General features: G+C 34.9%; 1 long non-coding RNA gene across 1 annotated transcript in view; it reads right to left on the minus strand.

Moving 5' to 3' along the window:
* LOC140608372 (uncharacterized) overlaps window positions 1-25246 on the minus strand; it is a 28879-nt gene extending 3633 nt beyond the window's left edge. Inside the window, exons 1-3 of the long non-coding RNA XR_012010384.1 lie at window positions 25182-25246; window positions 4251-4348; window positions 3229-3371 (exon numbers count right to left, since the gene is read on the minus strand). This is a non-coding gene — a long non-coding RNA (uncharacterized lncRNA). The remainder of the gene's footprint in view (window positions 1-3228; window positions 3372-4250; window positions 4349-25181) is intronic.
* Between the last annotated feature and the right edge of the window lie 244 nt (window positions 25247-25490).

A 25490-nucleotide genomic window follows, 5' to 3' on the forward strand; every position in this document is an offset into this window, starting at 1 on the left:
GCCTGATATATAGGTAATGTATTATGTCCACTATAAGAAGTGATTTCAAATAAACCTATCCTCTGCCTCCCAATCTCCACTACCTCTTCCAAAAAAATACCCTAGAAAGGGACCAATCATTTAATTTTAAGTTTAAAAGCAGTATTTAACCTAAGGAAAGTTATTTTTTTAAGATTTTATTTATTTATTCATGAGAGACACAGAGAGAGAGAGAGAGAGAGAGAGAGAGAGGCAGAGACATAGGTGGAGGGAGAACCAGGCTCTGTGCAAGGAGACCGATGTGGGACTCAATCCTGGATCCCAAGATCACACCCTGAGCCAAAGGCAGGGGCTCAACCCCTGAGTCACCCAGGCATCCACTCAGGAAAGTTATTAACCTTAACTTATAGTCACAAGGAGTATAAGAGGAGACCATCTTTGAAAATAGGTTTTGAAGAAAATTATAAGACTTGAACTTTATACAGTTTTATAGGTTTATATATGATAATCAAGAGAGGTTATTTGGGAACAAAAGATAGGTTGGGTTTTATGTTACAGTTTCTAATAATTTCTCTTACACAGAAATTTACCTTCAGATCCTAATTTTATTCTAAATATTCTCCATGATTTAAAAGTTGATGTTAATATATGCATTATAATAATCTTTTAAATGCAAGAGTAGACATAATTCTAAACTGAATGATTTTGGATATATTTTGCAGGAATAAATGTTTGCTTTTGCTTTTGGACTCAAGTGGGTTCAATTCACTTTGCAAACCCCTTTCATGTTTCCAGTTCTTAGCTCCAGACATAATACCCTCCACAGATGGTGGATGTCATTTGATCCTGCCCCTTTCTAGCAAATTCACATATGTCAGCAAATGAGCCTAAAACAACTCCAGGTTTCAAATGCAAAACATTCGTAAATTGCACTGATTCATAATCAGGACAACATAATAAACTACAATCTAGTCATTCTCCGTGGGCCTTATTCAGCAGGAAAAAAAGCCATAGAATGGAAGCCAAGAGAGGATGTTGAGCTTGGCTCTTCCAGTACTAGGCTTTTGGAAATTCAATTACTTGTCTGTGAAAAGTACTGGAATGACAGGCTTGGAGAATAAAATCTCTCATCATTTCAGGACACCAAATAAAAGAACAGACTAGCCTAACCACAAAGGCCCACCAAGAAACTGAATTCTCAGGAGCTTCCATTCTCAACCTTGAATGAAGCACTTTCGTTGTCAATGAGTTATGTCTTCCACCAGTTCCCTGCCACCCCCAAACTCTGGCTGTCTTCTTTATTCACTTAATGAACTATCACTCATGATCTGAATTGTTATGATATAGGAGGGATTGTATGTAAGAGCAGAACATTTCTGTTACTGTAGTTATTTTTAAGACTATTTTTTCTTATAAATTGAGAGAAGTGAGGGAACTCAGCTGTAGAACTGAAAACCAGAAGTAGCATTTTAAAGGAGTTAATATAACTCAGGTCTCAATAGGGGGTCTTGTTTTTTTTTTTTTTTTAAGTCTCTAATAGAAAAAGGACAGGAATAATGCAAAGATTAATATAAATAATTCTGTGACATTTATATGGAAATTATGTACATGTGAAGCATCAAATAAAATATTTGGGAAAAGTAAAGACTTTGATATTGCCTGTAGCCTTAATATGCTTGCCTTTTTGTATTTAAAGAAAAAATTCTGCTATTTCTGGAGAAAAAAATGAGTCAATCAGTTCTGCCATTTGTGCCCTTCCAAGTATTTAATTAGATAAGAACCAAGCTTTAAAAAAAAGCCAACTACCTGTCAAACATAGGTTTAATCTAATTTGAACCAGTATAGTTAGATGATCTCAGATTGATATTTCAAAAGCTAAAGAACTCAAAAAATTGTTGCAGTCATATATGGTCTACAAACAAAGATATGAAGCTGGGAGTGATGATCTTTATACCTAAGAGAATTTTGTGTAATTTTATAAACTCAAATTTCCAAATTTCAAATCTCAGGATTTTGCTTAGTGAAACTGTAAAAGATGGAGGCAGGCCTGTATTTTAGTACCATGTAACACTCTGTACTTCTGGGCTGTACTCTGTATAGTCTCTCAACTGCTAGATTATTTTTATTTTCCTCAAAGTAACAGCAGATATCTTGCAATTCTGAACATTTCCAACAAAAAACTTTTTTTTACATACTAAAAAAAGTTGCCCCTGAAAATTCTATCAATAGAAGGTTGGCATGTGAAGGACAAATGAAATGAATCTTTCCAATGTAAAAATACACATCTTTATTGCTTTCATTTTATTCCTTCCTATCCATACCACATAAAAGTACTTCTTTTTTATTTGAAATACATTCACAATTATTGAAGTTTAACAAAAATGTGTATATTACCTATGATATGGGTTTTCTAATCACTGCTTGAAAGAAAGAACTGCAGTGAAATAAATTATCTAAATAATGTCAGTTTAAGTAGATGAAATTGGGTAAATTTTGCTTTGTGAGATTCTAGTTATTTTATATTTTTGAGGATTTATTTTTGCCCAGTCTTATTCTAGAATGATTTGAGGCAGGTTAAAAAGATTCAGGTCATCTAGAAAGATACATTTTTATCAAAAGTGAGAGAAATATAATAAGGGAAAAATAAGAGCAGACAAATACAATGAACCCCAGAGTGATAGCCACAAATAATACAGACAGTAAAACCCTATAGGCACTCATGGGAGATGGACCAGAATACTGATCTGTGTCCCACGTTTTCTAGCAGGTAACAGGAGCTGGAAAAGTTAAGAGCAAACTAGTTGATTAGGACAAGCACAAATATTCCTTATAATAAGAAAAAAGAGAAATTACCATCTGTGTCCTTATAGATACTATGAGATTTGTTTAACAAACACCCCTCATATCATCCTTCAAATAAACACAGTTAGATGTATAATTGTAGAGTTTCCATATATCATACTTTTACGTGAGTAGATGACATTCAACAAAGCACAATTTAGTAAAAACCATTTCACCCAAGGGACTATATATTACAGTCCACAGAGAGTTCTCTCTGAGAGAACTTGCTTAACTCAGAGATAGATTTTATTGCAAAGGGGATGCACAGGCAATAAGTATGCTTTTCATGGCACCTTTTTTTTACAACTTTACATATTTTATATCTAAGTCTTTCATCTCATTCTAGGCTATAAGCTTCATGACTATACAAACAACACTGTATAGCTAGGTTCTAGCAAAGTATCTTACCACACAGTAAGCATGCAAACATTTGCTCAATGTTGAATAAATGCTTGATTTTCAGGAATTTCTACAAATATTGTTCCTCTTGAGCATTTCAGGATTTTCTCTCTGTCAAGCACCTGGAGGGCAGGCAATGTATGCGATAGATCCTTGTGGAGATATATAATTAAAGCAATCAGTTGGACTCACTTGAGCTCCTTTCTAATCAAGCTAGTAATTGTAGGTATAGTGCCTGAAATTAGATAATGCTGGACTTATACAGCAACAAATTATCATCTTTCATTAAAATTGTGTACTACTAAGCCAACTTAATCACACTGGGGAATTCTGGGAGCAGGTGAAAAAGATGGATCTCAGAGTTATCCTGCTCAACGGGAGAGGCAACTAGGGTTTTATACACCAACTGCCATCTGTCACTAGTTGAGGGCTATCCCCAGAGGGATGTTGTTAGTTCCTTGGAATTTCTGGTTTGTCCTATTTGAGGGCAGGGCAGGATCTGGGGACCAGAGAAACTTCTCTGAATTGTTAAGGCCCATAGCCATAGGGGCACTATAGTATCTGCTACAAAAACCATGTTTAAGGAGACATAGTATATTTTTTTAAAAAGAAAGGTTAGGTGGAATTTGACAACCTTATCAAATAATATTCTACTGTTAGGCTTTTTCTGAGCATCAGAAAGAAACCTGAAGAAAAAGAAACAACTACATATTTAATTTATCATTAATTAATTAATTCTCTGTTGTCCTCATCCCTAAATTTGAAGTACAGATTCACATTTGGTGAGCCTGAAACCTGCCAGCAGAAGGCTTTTCTATCACCTGAATGGTAGTGATTTTACTCATTTGTCATTTAATTTCTTTATTATTTTTATTTGTATTATATCTTTACTCTCTCCTATTAGAATTTTTCAGTGATTTACTTTGGCAACTCTAGCTGGAAACAAGCTATACAACTTGAACTTTGAAGCACAATATGTGTTTTCTTCTGGCCTAAAAGTCTTAATCAATTAAAGTCAGAGTAATAGTTACCAAGCAGCTTGGAAAAGCAAGGACATCTAGTCTTCCAGTTAATGGTCAGAGAAGTCACATATGAAAAACAAGTATGTTTCATGGGCAAGCAGTCTTTCCTAGGAGTGAGTCAACAAAAGTAAGGTCAGCTTATCTGCATATACAATTAGTAAAACTTGAGTACAGAATATTAATGGTGAAAGCCAACTCAGTAACATGAAAAATAAATGAAACCTAAGGAAAAACATAAGGGAAATTAAGGAATTTTTACAAAGCTCTTTCTAAATTAAGCATGTTAGATATACATACTAATCCTGGTTATAGTGGGTGTAGTAGAAGAAAGCTGGTTAGCTCTCAGAGGCTACAAGATGACACATGGAAACGTAATTGTATCAATTAAGATTATGTTTGGCTACAACAGCCATAAATATGGAGGCTCAAGGGAAATAAGAGATTGTTATTTTTCTTTCTCATTTAAAAGAGATCCAGAGGTGAGAAGGATAGGTCTGTTGCAGAAGTTCCATGTTGTTATCAAGAATCCTGATGCCCATTTTTACCATTTCAGCATTCTACTGTATGTCTGCTATTCCCGATATTCTCATGCTTCAGAGTAACTGCTGGAGCTCCAGCCATCATTTTGAAGCAGGCTAGAATCTCCCTCCTAAATAGTCGAAATCCATAAACAGTCTTCCTTGAATTTCACATCCTTTAGTATGTTTCCACTGTGGTCAACATTACTTATCAAATGACTGCAGCTAGACTTACTTATTTTAGAAACAGAAAATTAGAACTGATAGAGCAGGTAGTTAGACATGAGCTAGAGGCAAGGGTAATGATAAATAGGTTATGCATTAGAAGCCTGGGGGCACAACATCCTGACTCTGTCCTAAGGGCTTTCAAGATCCCTCAACATCCTGGCCTGTGGCTTCTAAGACTCTGGGGCTAATAGACCAAAACTCACAGGTGCAGAACCTGAACTCTCCTCTTCCATCTCTGCTGCAGGGTAACCTCTAGACTCATTATAATGCATTTGGGTTGTGGGTTTGGCCCCCCTCCATGGAGGGAGGATGCCATGATGGTTCTGATACAAATCCCATAGAATCAAAAGCTCTCCCGCCTGACCAGTGGGAGGAGTCCCTACCACTGATTGGAAGCAGCCTCCATTAGAGACCATTCTGTCCATGACCCAAGACCCTGCTTACATAAAAAGAAAAGACACCTGCAGCCTCAGGGCAGTTACCACCTCTGGGCCTGCTCACTCTCCCATCTTGAGAGTGTACTGTGCTTAATCAACTACTTTGTGCTGGTTATCTTCCTTCTGTCTGTCTTTATTTGAGCCTGGATCCTCAGGCAAATCTTTTGTGGGGATCCAAGAACTGAGACCTCCATTCACCCAATGTAGACTCTCCCACTCATAGCAGAACCTAAATTTCCATAATTTTTTTCTTATTTTCAACTTGTATTTCAAGTTATTAACTTGGCTTTTGGTTTTAATATTTATTTTTATTCAAAATCCTATTACTATCATAGAAGGGAGAAAGTGACTCTTCTTCTAGGCAATTAATAGCTATTGTCTCTGTAGCAAAATAGGCGTAAGACCACCAAAAAGAGAGAACTTGAATGTGGCCATTAGCTTAGAAATAGCACAGTAAAAGAGATGAGTTGCGTGGTGTCATTCCTTAGAAATTTTGACCAGCCAATACAGAGTCATTCTCCTTCATCCATCCTCATGACACCAGAAAGTACACCCAGTTCAGGTCTATGTTTTAATAGCACTGTGTTTGTGGTGCACTGACTCTATGCCCAGTTCTTTGCTAACTGATAAATTTACCCCTTGAAACAACCAAGGTACATATAGGTACTACTTTATCCATTTTACAGGTGAGGAAGTACATAAAGTGAGACGGTCATAGAGTTAGAAAGTGCTAAACCTATAATTTCAGCCAGACATTTAGAACTTAGAGACTCATTCCTCACCACTATGCTATATTATGTTTTATTTTTTGTATCTTGGACAGAACCAAGATTAGGGTAGAGTGGGTGAGATATATGCCCTGGCACAGAACTCAATGGGGGTGGGGATCCCTGGGTGGCTCAGTGGTTGAGCACCTGCCTTCAGCCTAGGGCATGATCTTGGAGTCCCGGGATCAAGTCCCACATCAGGCCCCCTTCATGGAGTCTGCTTCTCCCTTTGCCTGTGTCTCTGCCTCTCTGTGTGTGTGTCTCTCATGAATAAATGAATAAAATATTTCAAAAAAAACTCAATGGGGTGTCAAAACACTCAATAGTCAAAATAAATAATATTTAGATAAAGTATTTTTAAAAATATAGATGCAAAAATGTTTCAGATAAATAAAATAGCAAAATTTTAAATACAGACATAAATGTTTGAGTTGGGAAAATGTCGTATGACTTTTGACTCTATGAGATCTGATGAGAGAAAAATTGGTCTCATTAAAAAGAATTGCACATCACCTCAACCAGTGACATTTGGGGCTAGAAAATTCTTTTCAGGAAAGGGCTTTCCTTGTATTGTAGGATATTTAGTAACACCCCTGGAATCTTCTCATTGGATGCCAAAAGCACTTCCTTCAGTTGTGACAATTAAAAATGTTTCCAGACATTGCCAAATTTTGCATAGGGGACAAAGTCACTTGGTTAATAACCACTCACCTTGGTGCATCTGATTTATTTTTGAATTGTTAAAAATAATTTTAAGTCTTTTTAAAACTGTACTTTTTTTCATAACACATTCATCCCAGAAATGTGGTAAATGACTCTATTAGTGGTAGGTTTGTTTTGTACAAACATACTAAGCCAATGCGATGAATTCATCCTTTGCTCACTGTAATTTAAAAAGTCCTCTGTGGCTTGATTATTTGCTATTTGAAGAGTAGAGGTGAGCTCAGGTGAGTTGAAGCTGAATTTTTCATCATGCTATTATTCCAACATTAGATTGCAATTAAATTTTACATCTTTCTTACCTCAAACATCCTTGTAATTCATAGCTAACATTCCAATCCCTCATTAAATAGACAAGCAAACCAGATATTAACAAAAAAAATAGGAGCAGGAGGAAAAGAAGAAGAAGGGGAGGAAGTGGTACGAGAGAATAAGTGGTCTGAAGGGCCTAGGATAGTGCACATAACCATTCCTGCTGATATAACAGAAAGATTCTGTATGGGTTTTGGAGGTTCACTGACCCTACTTCAAATCTTGACTCCTCTCTTTCTTTTTTCTTTTTTAATTTTTTTATTGGAGTTTAATTTGCCAACATATAGCATAACACCCAGTGACTCCTCTCTTTCTTAACTGTGTGATGTTAGCCAAGTTACTAACTTCTCTGTAAAGCATGATTAGTAATTCAAGCCTCATGGGTTCTATGGAGATGGAGGTAAGTGTCTAGAATGGTGCTAGATACAGATAGGCAACACATTAGTTTCCATTGTCCTTTACTATTTATGTTCAGATAATTTCTCTCCTCACTGGATTTGAAACAATTTTTCATATGCTCCTGAAGCATAGGAATGTGATGTAGGATAACATACTTTCTATGCAAAATCTCAATGCAACAAAATAATGTCTGTGGCCCAGGAAGTTGTTCTTATTTCTGCTTGCTTGATTCTTATGCTATTTTGTAACTTATTAATGACTAATTAGAAAAACTGTCCTGCTCTCTGGACCACTGAAATAAATAGAGTTGGTACCAAAAAATCATGTAAGGTTTCCAGAAATTGGAGGTGGGGAGAGGGGTAAGAAGAGGAAGCTGCCTCAGTATTAGTGTCCTTGTTAAAAAAAAACCACACACACACACACACACAAAAAAACTACCTCTAGTTTAGATAACTGATCCTTGGTTTGTATTCTTTAACTATATAAATATTAAAATATTAAGTGTAAATTCTTTATAGAAATATTTCAATGTCTACCTTGTGATGTTTTTCATAATAAATGTCTCAATGGTCCATTTTTTTTCCTTTTCTCATTGAGATTCCATTGAGTTAAATCTACTTGTAGGTGTTCCTCAGAGACGGTCAATGAGAAAATATACCTTTGGTGTGGAGTCTATCCTTTTGCAGTGCTTGTTTACGTATTTTTCATTTAATGTTGAATAGTGTAAGTTAAAGTCATTCAAACTGTCCCTCACTATCTTTCTTTTCATAACTTGATTTCAGTTTTTCTATTCCAACTAAAAAGAGTGCAATTGCAAATTTTCTACTTAATGGTGTGCTTTTTAAAGATAAAATATAATATGCTTAAAATTATGCTGTTTCCATAAATAAGGAGACTTCATAAGTGGGCTAAAACATTAAGCAGTTGAAATAATGCCATCTTTTCACAAAATTCAATGTCCTGTTAAATAATCTGTCAAACTCCTTCTAGTAAACTCAAATTATTTACAAACATTGAATTTTTAAAAATACATTTATCTAAGGAAGCCATAAATAACAAGTTCAATTTTCTTGAGTAGTCAATGCATTTAATGAATCTGCAAAGTGTAGACAAACTATTTTACTTGGATTATATTGCACAAGAGAAAGAGATCATAACACGTGTCCCCAGGAAACTACTCCACCAGCACAGTGGACTTTCATTATTGGGAATCAGAAAGAACCCTAGAAGCTTAGATAAATAAACAAGACTTGATAATCAAGAGAGGTATTATACACCATCTGTTACAGTTTAGGTAATCAAGGAAGCAGATTCTAAGATGGAGATTAGTAGAGGGGAGGATTATTAGGGAGTGCTCCTGAGATCAGCACTTGGAAAGGGAGAGGGAAGGAAGCCAGAATTTGACAGGAGAACATGTTGGGCTGTGGTGCAGTCACAAGGGAGGCCTTAGCCAGCCATATGGGGAGGTCTGATTCAAGGATGACCCTTTACATTTTTAAGAATTCAGGTCTGGAGGCTGAACCTTCATATTTCCATGTCAAAGAACCATGGCTTTGGGCAAAGTGGTTCTTCTCAATGAGGCAATTCTGAAGAAGGCTGACCACTGAGATCTGGATGTTGGGCACACATAGCAGCTAGATCAATATGTCCTTCACTCTCCCAAAGGAGGTCTGAGTGGCACGTCACAGGACCTATTATTACTATGCTTTTTAAATTTACGTTTTTGTAAAAACCATTTTTAAGAAACACTATTAAGTAAGCCCTTAAATACCATCATTAAGGGACATCTGAGTGGCTCAGTGGTTGAGTGTCTGCCTTCAGTTCGGGGCATGATCCCGGGGTCCTGGGATTGAGTTCTGCATCAGGCTCCCCACAGGGAGTCTGCTTCTCCCTCTGCCTATGTCTCTGCCTCTCATAAATAAATAAATAAAATCTTGAAAAAAAAAAAAAGGCCCAACATTAATATCTCCATAAAATAAATAAAATGAACTATTTGAAGAAACAAAGCTGCAAACTAGAATTGTAATTTTGAAGGTATCAATGACTATAGTTATTCCCCAGCCAAAACATTTGACAGATGGAGACGCTAAGGTATCATGTGGTAATGGTTTTGTCCTGGGTCACAGGGTTGGTTAATGTAGACTCAAGTCTCTAAGCTCCACCATTCTTTACCCTATAATAGCCTGCACATAGTGCTTTCCTCTTGCTCTCTACCAAATCTATTTGCTAGCAATCCTAAATAAAAATAATCTATATAAGTTGGGGGAAAATAAACATATATACAAAAACCATGAAACTGTGGAAGATAGATTGGCCATATTATCATGATTAAACCTTAATGACCTTTCCAAGAATACTGTGATTACATCCACTCCTTTCTTCATCTTCCTAAATGAAGAGAGATGTGTGGTAGTAGGGAATGGGAAGTAACTTCTTTTAGTTGCCCTGAGTTGTCAGAGTCAGGGAAACTGCTAATACTACATTTATCAGCTCTTGTGAATTGCCTAGATTTCATGGGATCTATTGTGTGCTGTGTTGGGTCGGTATTTGGCTGGATTATTAGACATAGAAGAGAGCAGTGAAGTTGGTCACTCTTACTTCCTCTAGATGTAAGCCCCCCTGTGAGTTCTATCTCAGGAGTTTTTTTTTCCTGATATCATATAAACAGATTACCCAGGACACCTAAGGATCTCTGCCAAAGAATACATTTTAAGATCTTTTCTCAACTCTACCTTTATATCTGGCCTTGGTCTCTGAAATTAAAACATTCAAGAAGAGATGGAGGTATAATAATTATGGCTAGTCCAACCTTCTTACCAAAGAGAATATAAAAATTGAAAACAACTGCAGATCCTCCTGAAAGTTTGAAATGCAATCAATAGTATATTCACCATTGGCTGCCATAAAAGTGTCAGGATGATCCAGTAGAGAAGGAAGAATGGTCATGGATTTTCCTGCCTGCTGACTGGGTTGTATCCTATCAACCATATTGATCTTTCCAGCCCACATCTCCATTATGGAATCAAGTAACAATTCAAATTAGTAACTAGAGGTCAGCAATTACCACAGCCCCTCCTGGATAATGCAATAGTTCCCATTCTTTCCAGACATATGCATGCTGTCAGTGATAGTGATGATGGGCCTACAGATGATACTGACTAGTCAGGTTGGATCCAGGCCCCATTCACAGCAAAGAGTCTGACAAGTTATAAAATTCAGAGCGGTCAGAGATCTGTGAAGTGGAGGCTCTAGCTTCTGTTTTTCACTTAGAAATTTGAGTGCCACAGGCCTGTGGCAATGTTTAGTCTTTAAAAAATTTAGTCATGTATACATTATGAATCCTTTTGCCCAAAAACTTAAATGTAGTGTGAAAAATATGAATTAAAGATGATTCCCCAGTCAAAACTCATTTAGAAGGGAGAACCATGGTTAATTCTAAGGCAGGAGTCACCCTACATAAAATAATAGGTCAATCAGACTTTTCAATTTGAATTATGATGTAGTCTTTATGCTGCCATCCTAGGTCAAAGACCAATAGGCAAGATGCCCAGCTAGTGTGCTGAGGTTGGCAGGCTGTACACAGAGAAATTGCTTAAATTTTAGCTCTACAGATTCAGTCACTTTTACTAATTTAATTTCAGGGTCTTCATTGACAGGTGATAGTTTTAGACACAGTTACCATTATTCAGCACATTTCACAAATTCTATTTCTATATAGTGAGGCTTGTTTCTGGAGGTAAGAGAGTTCAAGTCAAATGAGTCAAGTCCATTTGCCCCCAAAGACTCTTTCCACAGGCCAGACTCAAGTGGGCCCCAAATTCTTGAGTTTCATCACATCAGTTCAGCAGATATGCTGGCTAACTAAATTTTAAAACAAGGGTGCAAAAGGTAAGTCTCAAACTAATCTGTAAGATCCTCTAGCTATCTCTAGCAGCTATGTTAGGAGAAAATTTAGTCAATGTATACTACTACAATCCTTTAGTTTAACCTGTTTGAGATAATTAAAATGTGAGTAGAAGGAGAGAAGCATCTTAATATTGACACCTTGATTTCTGTGAAGCCTATGATTGACTCCTAGTCCTAACATCCTGTCACTGACTTGAGAGAGCCTGTTGCAAAAAGACAGCAGAATATTGAGATCTTGACTTCTCTACAATAGTGCTACAGAAAATACCCATGTCTACTTCAGTACTTCATAAGGCTAAGTTATAAACATTAGGATGACTTTAGAATTATAAAACAAGCACAATCTAAATTTTAGTTTGTCTACAAGTCCCATAATATCTTGGAGTTCTCTCCATTAGATCAGTTCTCTCTAGTGTACTCTACTTCAATATCCTACATTTTGCTTTATAGCATTTGGCACAATACTAATGCATTTGGTGGGATTGTTTATTATATGTATGCTTTCCCCCAAGAGGTTGCTTATTTTGAAAACTTTTATATAGCCCGGGTATGGCACACAGTCTAGCACAAAAGAAGTGTGAAGTGTGAAGAACAGCTGTGAAGATGAAATATCTCCAATAAAGTGTTGAACTTCACTGGTGTAATCCAATCCTGGTAGCTTCTTTCTTATCCTTTTAATTTTCAAATTTCATATAGTTGTCACAGACAAAAGAAAAATACACATGAGGTTACCGGTTGTGCACTATGATTAAACTTTTGACTAAGCTAGAGCTCTTTTTTTTTTTTTTGCTAGAGCTCTTTACATTTGAAAGTATCCTGTTCCAAATATTCTCAATATATACATTACTCAGCATATACACAGGAACCATGTCTGATATACAGCTGTTTCAAAGTATCCCTGCTTGATTAGCATCTACACATGATATGGCTTCAGTCAACTACTATTGAAAAGAAGATACAATTTCTATCAAGAAAACTTATTCACATGGATCATTAATGATTGGTCTTGACAGAGTCACCATGAACTAACACCTCAGTAGAAATAAAAGGCAACACATGCTTCTTAAATAAACAAAAATACAGAAATGAGTCTGCAGTGAAGGTTTACATAAAGATCTACAAAGGATCATTATGGATTTACAAAAACAAATTTCTTTACACATGTTAAGTAATGCAAAGCAAGTTGTGTATCCTTTGATTCTAAAATAAATGAAAGAAATCCTAGTATATATTTTTAATATATTTCCTACTCAAATATATCATGCAATACCTCATTCTGTGGCACAGAGGCTTGTTTATAACAAGTCTTACTCATCTGTAGAATCTAAAAGGGTCATCCTATAGCGTATTCCTATTATTTCTGGGTTTGAAATGAAAGCAAGAAGAGGAGGTTTAAAAAATTCAATTCTAATTCTCATCTTCCTCTTCCTACTTCGTTTTAAGCTTATCTCCAAAAAGAAAGAGATATGGGGTAAATTGGATTGGTTGTATGAATAAGGGGAAAAGAGAAAAGAAGGCAAGTGCTTTAGGTGAAAGTAGCGGGAAGAAGGCAAGAGAGATTAAGATTACATTTTTTCATGTGCACCATATATTCATGGTGACAGACAATCAGACCATGAGGAAAGATGTTGTCCTGCTGAGTTAGCAGATCTTCACTTGGTGGGGGCACTGAATACACAAACTTCTTCACACTGAGGAGTTAAACCATGCATACCAGCTTATCTTCTGGTTCAATGTGACCATCTTTTGAGTAAATAGAGAGTGAGGCTAAAATCAATCTATGGTTTCTGTCTGTTGGCAATACCAAACCTGGATAGAATTCTACTTACTGAATAATCTACAGAGGGAGAAAGAATAAAATAAGACCTGTAAAAAAATTCCTGCAGTAAAAAATGTAAAGAAAACCCATTCCTTTAGAATCAAAATCAATGTGACATTATTTAGAAAAAAAAGCTTCAAATTAGATGTGATCAATTTATCTATCTATGGGAATATTGCTGAGCCATAAAAAAAAGAATGAGATCTTGCTATTTGTAACAACATGGATGGATCTAGATGGTGTAATAAGTGAAACAAATCAGAGAGAGACAAATATCTTATTATTTCAGTCATAAGTATAATTTAAGAAACAAAACAAATGAACAAACAAAGCAAAAAAGACCAAAAAAACCCCAGGACTCTTAAATACAAAGAACAATTTGGTGGTTGCCAGAGAAGAGATGGATGGGGCAGTTTGGTGAAACAGATAAAGAGGATTAAAACTATAATATCATGTGAGCACTGGGTAATGTATAGAATTGTTGAATCACTAAACTGTACACCTGAAATTAATATAACACTTTATGTTAATTATACTTCAATAGGGATGCCTGGGTGGCTCAGCGGTTGAGTATCTGCCTTCAGCTCAGGCAGGGTGTGATCCTAGAGTCCCAGGATCAATTCCCACATCAGGCTTCCTACATGGAGACTGCTTCTCCCTCTGCCTGTGTCTCTGCCCCTCTCTCTCTCTCTCTCTCTCTGTCTCTCTCATGAATAAATAAATAAAATCTTTTTTTAAAAATTATGCTTCAATAAAAAATTAAACAGAAAAGCACATTAAGCAAAAACAAAACAAAGAAAAAAGAAAAGTTTCAAATTAATAACTATATTATTTAGAAGAAAGAATCTATAGAGTTTGAATAGAAAATTATATAGAAATAATAAGCTAAAATTAAAATATGGGACTTAAAGGGAGAAGAGTAAGGTAAGGAAGAATCAAAAAGGAAGCTAATAACATTAAATTTAAATTTACAATGGCATTAGGGAAAACTAAATACATAAATCAGAGGAATAACTTGAAAAGCTCTCACTAAAAGCAACTAAAAAGGGCAGACAAAAGAAAAAGCTGGAAAAGGTCATGCTTCTTAAGAGGGTTGAGAAGAGTGAGGAACATGAGCACTTGGAACAGAAGAAATATGAAAAGACATATTTAAAAAATATCTCAACTGGAAAAATTTAGGGAGATCTAAAAAAGGATCATAACTTTTTCAGGTGAAATTAGTCAAAAGAGATGATGCCTTGCCAGGGCAAAAAACACATGTGGAAAAAAAAAAAAACAAAACCCTACAAGTTCTAGGCAGAAAAACAGTTCCTTATGGAAACAAACCTCAGACTTCCCATCAAAAAGGGAAGAGTGGAGGCAAAACTATAATCCTTTGAGACAATGAGATGGAATAGAGGAAATGTTTATGCCTTCAAGTCATCTTTCATTAGTAAAAAACAGAAGTGAATTCTCAAATACATTAAAACTCAAAAAACATCATAAACCTTTGTTTGAGACCATAGATTTAACACCTACTCTAGATGACTTAGAGGTGAGAGAAATTTCAGAATTCAAAGACACAGAAAATTTTGGAGTTATTAAGAACTATTATTACCTTAGTAATTAAGAATAGCATGTAACATTTATTGGGTGCTCATTTTGTGCCCAGTACTACATGTGACTTATCTCATCTTTACTAATACCTTTCACATAAACATTTTTATCTGTTTATTTACAGTCAATACATTGAGTTAGAACAATCCCCCAAGATTATTATGGCTTATAAATATCTTGCTTAAAATTAGACTCACAATTTTAATCATGACACCAAAGCTTTTCCTTGTTATGTTTGAATTGCAACATCAAGTTTAGATTAATTAACTGTAGCCTGGTGTCAAAACTTGGTACAGCTCTTTCTGTATGCATACTTCATATAATGTCTATGGCCACATATAGCCGCTTTAAACAATAAAGGAGATATTGTTCTCTTCTAGAACTTACTAGTCATGGCTAACCTATATATAGCATTTACCAAGTGACAGGCACTCTGCTAAGCAGTTCACACATATTAATTCATCTATCCCACTTTATCCATGTGAACAGCAAAGCATGGAGAGGTAAATAACTTGTTCAAGCTCACTCATCTTGACAGACCTGGATTTTATCTTAAACCCTATATACTATTGCTTTCATTAAAATGGTTGGGACATTAAGGGAATTTTTCTTTACAAAATCATAATTATGTAGAAAATTATCAAAGAACTTGAGAAATTATTTTTCATATTTTTAAATCTTACATTGAATAATTTAATTACTTGCTTTCATTCACTGAGAAAAACTAACAAGTCAAACTAATCACAGAAATATCCTAAGAAAGTCCCAAAGGATATCTTATTCCATCAAAAAATAACTTCCATGATAACCACCCTTCACAGTCAGAATATGAAAGATGGGGGCGTCTGGGTGACTCATTGATTGAGCATCTGCCTTTGACACAGGTTGTGATCCTGGGGTTCAGATCCAGTCCCGCATCAGACTCCCTACAGGGAGTCTGCTTCTCTGTCTCTGCCTCTTTCTCTGTGTCTCTCATGAATAAATAATTAAACTCTTAAAAAAAAAAAAAAGAATATGAAAGATGATGTCAATATGCATAGGAAAAAAAAATTGAAAACACATTAAAATGTAAAGAGTCTGTATCTGTTCATGGAATTCTGGATGTTTTCTTTATTCTTCCCATGTTTTCCAAATTTTATAGCTTTCCCTCTAAATTACTATAAACTTATGCGTGTAATATAGAAGCACAGCTAGGTTAAAAATTATGCATAGAAATACTGAAAAGAGGGCAGCTGGGTGGCTCAGTCAGTTAAGTGGCTACCTTAGGCTCAGGTCATGATCTGGGGCCTAGATCAGGTTCCCTGCTCAGTGGGGAGTCTGCTTCTTCCTCTTCCCCTCCCCCTTCCTCTGCTCATGCTCTCTCTCTCTCTCTGTCTCAAGTAAATGAATAAATCTTTTTTTTTTAAAGAAATACTGAAAAGAAAGATAACAATGTTATGAATGTTTATTCCTGGATAGTGAAGCCATAGATGGATTTTTCTCTTATTATTATTTTTTTAATTGTTCAAATTAATCACAATCAGGATACCTTATTTTGGTGATGGAAAATCATTATTTTTAACAAAAAGAATTACAGCATATCATTACAAAAATTTATGCATGGTGGGTCATTCTCAATAGAACAGACTTCACACATGTCACACACATTCAGAATCTGCTAAAGCTCTGCTATGTATCATGGGCAACTTTTTGGTCTGTTCCATTTTTTTGTGGTTTACTCAGACTGTAAACACCATTTACAACGGCAAACCTCCTAGTACAGTGACCCACATTAGAAAATTCTCAGAGGTTTTCAAATTTCAAATGTGCCATATTTTAACTGAAACCTATTCAGATAATCTTTCCTATATATAATCTTAACATTTTTTTTACAAAGGAAATAATGAAGCAAAAACTAAATATTACATATTTATTTGTGTATTTAAAATACTAACTTAAATTCTAAAATTACCTAGAGTAAAGCAGTTAAAGTAAAGTTTATATTACCAATTCTAAGTAATTTACTCAACCCACAGTGACATATAAATATAGTTTTGTTTGAATTTTTAAGATAAAAATTATTTAACAAACATTTATTAGTGATTTCTAGGCATCAAGCACAGAGTTAATGGAAGAGAAATATCTTATTTGCCATAATTCTATTAAGTGAAAAAAAATAGCCTCATTTCTCTTTAATATTAATTATTATGAATGAAGAAGACATACAAACATTCTAAATAATTCTAAATGCTAATATGCTATTAATTGAGGAAATTCTAAATAGAATATTTGAATATTTGTGTTGAATTAAATATCAAGCATACCTTTAATCATGTACTAGTAAACATGCATTTCTCCTTTATCTCATTGCACAATCATCACTTACTAGCTCAGAAGTAATATCCCAGGGGACATTCTTCCATGACCCAGAATTTACTGATCAGTTTGGCATTAAATAGCCTTGAGATGAAGAATCATCCAAAGTTAGTTTCAAAGTGCAAATTTGAGAATAGTCCTCATTAGTACTCAAGCAATTGGCATGAGCTTGCCTTCCATATTGTGGGTGATCTCCCACATTACATAGGATCTGTGGATAAGGCAATCTACATAATTTCATTCTAACACAAAACAAGATCAAAATGAATGCTTTGAGAGTTTGAGACTAGAGCATGCCTTGAATCTTAATGATGAATTTGGACATTAGAAAGGAAAAGAAAGGCTGGGAAGAGAAAGGAGGGTGGAAAGAGGTAGTGGTCTGGTGGCTGGAATAATATTTATTTGACGTGACTATGTATTCATTCATTTTCCCATTTAAAAATATTTTTGAAGCATCTAGTATGTGTCAGGGACTAAGGATGCAAAAATAAGCAGGGCAGCCAGGCTTCTAGTCCCAAAGCAATTCAAAATCTCCTACTTAGCAGATACAGAGATTGCAAGCCCTAGTTCCTTACCCTAATTCTTTTTACCTGAAACTGGAAATTGCCAATTAAAGATAGGGCACCTAGTTCTTTTGAGATGCCCTTAAAACCATGGTCCTTCAAAAGAATCTTTGAAAATAAGCTAATGAAAGTTTTATTCCAATTACTAACTATGATGCAGCTCTTTTTAAAGAAAATTGTTCCAAAAAAAGGAGGGCTGGTAGGAGCAACCTTTTTGGAGGTGACGGATAAGTTTATGGCATTGATAATGATCATGGTTTCATGGGCATGCACTTTTCTCCAAATAAATGAAGTTGTACACATTAAATTCCTACAGTTTTTTATATGTCAAGCATACTCAAAGCAGTTTAAAAAGAAAGGAAAAAGAAATAAAATTGGGCTGATCCTTGTTGTACAGTTCAAAGATTTCAAAATGTATTAGAAATATCTTTAAATTTCACTGGACATAATGATGTCCTACTTATTCTGAGTTCTTTCCTCAGTTCATTCTTCCTATTGTCAGAACCAGGCTATCTGGCAAACTAGCATGTCTGATAATGTAGCTCTCCATTAAGACCATCCCAAATCACCCACTACATAAAATCCTTTGTATTTCTTTACTTTTGACCCTATGCATCCTGAGCACTCATACCTATGGACTACTTACTTTTCCTCAGTCACACACTGCTCTAGTCCACCTGCAGGTTTTTTCAGACACAATCTTCCTCTGATACTATCTCTTTCTGCACTTTCAAACTGTTATCCTAGGGCCACCTTCTCCAAGAAATTACCCCCAAGCCTCTAAACAGAATCATCTCCTCCATTTGTCTTAATTTCCTGGAATATGATTTAACCTTTCCTTACTTCCATCTTTCTTCCTTCCCTTTCACAAAATCCCATTTCACTTAAAATACATACGAACTCCTTACCATGATTTACTTGATTGAACCCTGTGGCAGGAACATACTAAGAGATCACCAATGAGTCATGCACTTGTATGTCTTCCTTGGAGTCCAATGGAAACTGTGATTTGCTTCTAACCAATAGAATCTGGCAAAGACAATAGGATAGTAACTCTCTAATTATATCACATTATATAAGACTCCTTCATAGCAGCCTGGAATGAGAGATACTCTTGTTGGCCTTGTGGAAGTCAGATACCATGCTATGAGACAGGCTGTATGAAGGCCTTATGGTAAGGAACTTTGGGTGCATTTAGGAACTGAGAGTGGCCTCTAGTAACAAGAAAATGGGCACCTCAGTCCTGCAAGCACAAGGAATTGAAATCTACCAACAACCATGTGAGCTGAGCCCCAAAAGGAGCATGCTGGCCAACATTATGAGTGGAGCCTTGCAAGACTCAGACCCTGGATGGAAGATCCAGTTACACTGCACCCAGACTCTAGATCCCTGGAAACTGTGAAGTACATAGTAAATATATCTTAGTTTAAGTCACTAATTTTGTGATAATTTGTTATGCAGCAATAGAAAATGAATACAAGCCCTTAACTATACTCTATTACTTTTCCTGACCCTCTCCCCTTGTATTACTTAGATCTGGACACTCATGCCCTCTTTTTCTGATCCTCACTTCAGGAACTTTGCACATCCAGATACCTCTGTTTGGAACACTTTGTCCTCACTCATCCTGCAGCTGGCTCCATCTCAACTTATGCCATTGCATTTTAAGTGGCCCCTTATCAACTTGTTTGGATATTCTGTCTCAATGTGATTTCCCTCCATCCCATTATGGTTTAGTATTAAATTTGTTTCTTTTATGGAATTGATCAAAATATACTATAATTTAATTATTTATTTACTAACATTTATTTCCATATTTCCACTAGAATATAAGATTGTTGAAAGAAAGTATATGTCTTCCTACTGCATATTCAATATCTAGCTGGACATACAGTGAGTTCTTAATAAATATATACTAATTGGATAAGTAATGATAGAGGTAAGATCATGCAGATTCTTATAGATAATGGTTAAAAGTTTGCATGACTTCACACATTTGGTGTTCTGTAGAGTTGATAATTGCCATAGTAGTGAGACACATTTATTATTTTGGAGCTAGAATTAATGAGCATGATGATGGGTTAAATATGGAGAATGAAGGAATAAGAATAATTTATTTATGTTGAACATAGATGGATAGGTAAGTAGGTAGGTAGAGGATTCTAGGGAGCAGCAGGGATGCATGTACAAAATAGAATTCGCTGGAGTTATTGACTGTTTTGGAATTAGAAAATGAAGGAAGTATGCAAAATAATAATCTAGGTGGGTCCCTGATCAGTTAAAATTCAAAGTACAGGAAGAGAATGAGTCTTTCTGTATGTAAAGAGATATTTATGTAAATATATTTTCAAGTATTGTATGACTTATTAGAAAATTATAATTGTAGCACTGAGAACAGTGTTTTGTTAACAACAAATGTTGAATAAATGTTCTTTAATTTGAATCACTGAATTAACTTTACATATGGTTTGGCTTTTAAAGATTTAATATAATCCATTACTAAAAAGAAATATTAGAAAAATTTTATTAGAATTGGGGGAAGTATTGGCAGGAAAAATTATTCAAGAAGAAAATATAACAGAACAGCAAGCAAGTTTGGTCTAATCCAAGGATGCCTTGGATTATAATGATAATATTTCTATAATGTCTCTGCCTGCCCCAAATTTTAACTTGACTCCATTATTTGGAATTGATGTCTCCTTATTTTTTTCATTTTATTAAAATTAGTGAAATAAAAAAGGTCTGAGGTAAGAGTAGGATTTATAAGGACCAAAACACACTGAGATTGAAAGCAAAATATTTCATAAATTACCTCATGGATACACATCTTCCCACAATGCAGTTGAAAAAGAACCAAAAGGGATATGGCACAATTTTGCTTGGGAACGTGCTGATCTAACTAAAATGAATAGTAGTCAGCTTCATGCTGACCTCTGATAATTATGGGTCATTGCCAATAAAACCAACTGCAATACATTGATACTTTATGATATATATATATATATATCATATATATACTTATATATATATTATGCACAGTGTGTGTATATATCTTACAATGAATGTATATGTTTGCATATGTGTGTATATATATGATATATATTTATATATCTCACAGGGGATAGATAAATATCCTATAACATGCAAAGATTGTGTTGGTAAAATTTGTATGGTTTGACAATGAGTTTGGACCTAATCCTATAGGCAATGCAGAGCTTGTAAAGTTTCCATGAAAGAGACTGACATGTTCAAAATTGTTTTTAACAACTGTAAATAGAGTGCAGAATATTTTAGTGCATCTTATTTCTTAACTATTCTACCAACACCCAGTGACATGCAATGATCAATTCTGAGATATGTATTTTAGTAAACATTTCATTTTAATTAATTGTACTAGAGTCACTATTGTTTCCATGCTAAAAACATCTTTCCACCCTTGCTTTATGACATTCCTTCACGGTATGACAAATGATGCCCCGGGAAGTGCATATGAAACCAATCTTTAAAACTGAAGAATGAATGAAGTTGAGTGATTTGGAAGATATTACAAAGATGGAATTGACAGAAATTGGTGAGAATATAATATGAGGAAGGAGGAGCTATCGAGGATGACAACAGGAGTTCCAGCTTGGAAGAAAGGGTAAATGGTGAATTCATGAATTGAGATAGGGGAGGGGCAGAGTACAGAAACAAGTTCAATTTTAGTCATAATGAATTACCAAAATTCTACTGGTAGAATAGCAACACTGTTTTATCTGAAATATTTTAACTATTTGCCACCTAAGAACAGTAGTTCACAAAGTTTCCAATATATTTGTATTTTATAGCAGACAAGGTGATTGAAAAGAAAAAAGATAAGCAGAGAATAGTATATATTTCAATTTACTCAATTACTATTTATTTAAATATTTTTTTAATTTTTTTTATTTATTTATGATAGTCATACAGAGAGAGAGAGGCAGAGACACAGGCAGAGGGAGAAGCAGGCTCCATGCACCAGGAGCCCGACGTGGGATTCGATCCCAGGTCTCCAGGATCGCGCCCTGGGCCAAAGGCAGGCGCCAAACCGCTGCGCCACCCAGGGATCCCTACTCAATTACTATTTATTATGTAAAGGTCAAAGAATAAAAAACTACATCATCTAAATAATATGTTTATAATGTATGGATCTTGCCCTCAATATAATAACTAGACGCGATGGAATATTTCAGCTCAATAAAATCAGTGCACTACAGAAGCAGTCTAATAATCCGTAGTTACTCTCTGATTATGATTAGCCTCGGCCTGAGCCTATAAATGCAAAACCAAGTTAAGAACTGTAAGTATGAAAAACTGACAAAAAACAAATCCTAAGCATTTTGCCTCAATTATACAATATTTCAGACAAAAGTAGAGGTATAATAATTTTCTTATTGAGTGTTACCAAAAGTCAATAGGCAAATAGATGACACTCTTGAAATACCTACTGAATTTATTTGTGTATTATTTAATTCATTATTCTCATATTTATGCTGCCCATGTGAAATATAGGTTATTAAAGTTATTTTTGTGAATATGTCTAAACTATAACACATCTTCATATGTCCTTGTTACTCATGCACATATCTATGATTCTACAGCTACATGTGACAGTTAATGCTGATACAGAAAGCTTTCGTTTTCTTGGCTCAAAGCATACAGTGATACTATGCAAGTGATCTAATATGTTGAAAGAAATCTTTTTTAAAAGCTTGCTCAATGTAATCTATTACTTTTGGTTTAATTGAACTTGGTTCAGTTCAGTTTGCAAATTTAATCTTTTTGTACATTAAAATGTGTCTAAAACTTGAAAGGTACTGGCATTGTATTTCCAACTGTCTGGTTACTATTTAAATATAGCAGACAAGAAAACGATGAAAGTAGACAAATCAAACTTAAATTAACAGAGTCTGACTAAATTATTCCTATTAAAATAAATGTTTCATTATTTTCAAATGAACTTTTTGCTTTTAAATGATACTATGTGAAATTATTTATGATGTTTTCAGTGAAGGAATCTACATTTTATACCTTCCACTATAAGGAGTCTATAATGAATGAAACATTACAGACAAAGTGAAGTTCATTTCAAGGGCACTTTCCCACTGATAGACTGCTCACTGCTGACAGCAGATCAGTGACTCATAAAACTGCTATGCTGGTGTTCACTTGATACTCTAATGGTGATGCATCTACCTTGTTATCCTGTTCAATAATGACGCTAATATAGAGTGTGAAAATTCGCTAACAAGATCCACCTGAAGAAATGATTACCTCTCATAAAAATGTATGATTATGCCGTTAATGATATTTTGAAAGGTTTAATGGATCCCTGGAATCCTACCCTGTAAATAGCCAAACTGCCACTCATTTTCTGAGGAAAAGTGGGTGAAAGTCAATCTTTGGCAAGGCTGTACAAAAGACAACCAACTTCTTTTAGATGTTAAATGCATTTGTCCTTGAACTCCAACTAGTTCATAAATATTTCCTTTGATAGATATTTTTCCTTCTCACATATTTCTTTGTGGTTAATGGTGTAAAACTTTTACTCTTTTAAATGTCAAATTATCATTTCTTATACATACTTCTTGACAATTGCTACTAAGTATATTGTTTAGAGTTATTTGCAGAGTAAAGCAAAACTGTATAGCTACTATTCTATCAAAGTTTTATGTAAGGATTTGTTTCCTTAAATCAATTTTTGTTCTCAGTATGGCTGCATTATAATATGCTGCTAGAAGATTATTATGAAATGTCAAACATCTATTATGGTCCATATTGCTTTTCATAATAATATTTATTTGTCAAACACCTACTGTGAGTATTGCATTGTATTGTGTATTATAGCAGTATAAAGAGAAGACAAGCTCCTGACCCTGAGGAGACTGTCATCACTCTCCTGGCTGGGTAAAAGTAAAGGCCGATTCCTCTTGAAAACAGAAAAAGGATAAATAAAATGCAAATGAATGGAAACAGTGGTTATTGGGGATTAAGAGTGTACTTACCTTGATGAACATCTAGGTGATATGTGAAATTGTTGAATTATTATATTGTATATCTTAAACTAACATAATACTCTGTTAGCTACACTGGAATTAAAATAAAATAAAAATATTTTTTAAAAATAAAAGATATGTTATTATGATACATAAGTTCCTTGATACCTAAGTAGAAGGAAAAACTCATGTATCTATTTTTCTAAACTCAAAATTTCATCTTTATTTTTCTACATTAGAGTAAACCTAGATCAGCCTTCAGTAATTTGGCTATTGGGAAATTAAGGTAGATCTGTATACAAATAAATAGATAATTTAGAAGAAAATTCAGTTTATCAAAATTAACCCCAGGAAAGGCTTAAACAGATAAATTTTAATGGAAGAAATGAAGTTGTAAAGGAACTACTTCAGAAAAACATATCAGAGACAAACGGGTTCATTAAATAATTCTACCAAACAGAGATCAGTTAGAACATTAAAGATCAAAAACATTCAAATTCAGTTTACAAAGCAAGGATAAAATTGATACTAAAATAATAGACTAATATTAATTATGAGTATTGCAAATATTCAAAATAAAATGAGTAGATTCCAAAACTACCAACAATACATCTTGTCTGTTAGGAAGTGAATGTTGTGTACCCCTTCCCAATATTTATGTTGAAGCCACAACTCTCAATGTGATGGTAGTTAGAGATAGAGCCTTTATAGAAATAATTAAGATTAAATAAGGTCACAAGGTGAGGACACTGATCCAATAGGATTAGTGTACTTGTAAGAAGAGACACTAGAGAGCTTGTTCACTCTTTTGCCAGATTTAGTAAACTTTCCACCACTTGGAAAGTTTTCTTTTTTTTCAGGTGGCCACATCAATGAATATTCATGGAAGTTAATAAACAGATGAAATAACACATGAAGAATGGGTGTTCAGGTGGCCACATCAACGAATATTCATGGAAGTTAATAAACATATGAGTTAACACATGAAGAATGGGTGTGGACAAGTAGAATGCATTCCTGACGGGAATAGCACTGTGAGAAAAAAAATATAGAAGTAGACCCACTAATGAGGACATTTGTATGGAACAATGAAGGTATTTGGGAGGGAGGGGGGCAATCACTAAGTGTGGCCAGAAGAGACATATTCCTCTTTGTCCTTGAAACTGCAGGTCATAGACCCCCAGTGTTTGGGGATCTCTGAAGTGTCCAGCAGAGCTCCCTATAAAGAGATAACAACCCATCTTAGAGCTAGTTCACATAGGGTCATATGAATATTAGAGTATGACATTCTCTAGCAATATTTAACCTTCTGCATCACCAAGGGCAACCTTCACCATCTCTGAGCACTGGAGTCATCATGTTCTCATTCCTTACACACAATCCATTGTTAAGTCATAGAATGCCATCCTTCCACATTTACTGTGATAGGTCCTAATTGAAGCCCTCCTCCTGATACTGCAGCTTCCTGGGGATCTCTGGGGCAAAGGCAGAACTACTACTGTCTGATGACATTCTCACACTGCGTGTATTACCAAGCACTTGAGCTTTTGCTGTTATAGTAGTTAAACTTTATGTGGTAAATTACATAGGCTTTGCCCTTGGTTCAATGCTTGAT

Source organism: Canis lupus, chromosome 17 (genome assembly GCF_048164855.1).
Source record: "Canis lupus baileyi chromosome 17, mCanLup2.hap1, whole genome shotgun sequence".
Classification (NCBI taxonomy): domain Eukaryota; kingdom Metazoa; phylum Chordata; class Mammalia; order Carnivora; family Canidae; genus Canis; species Canis lupus.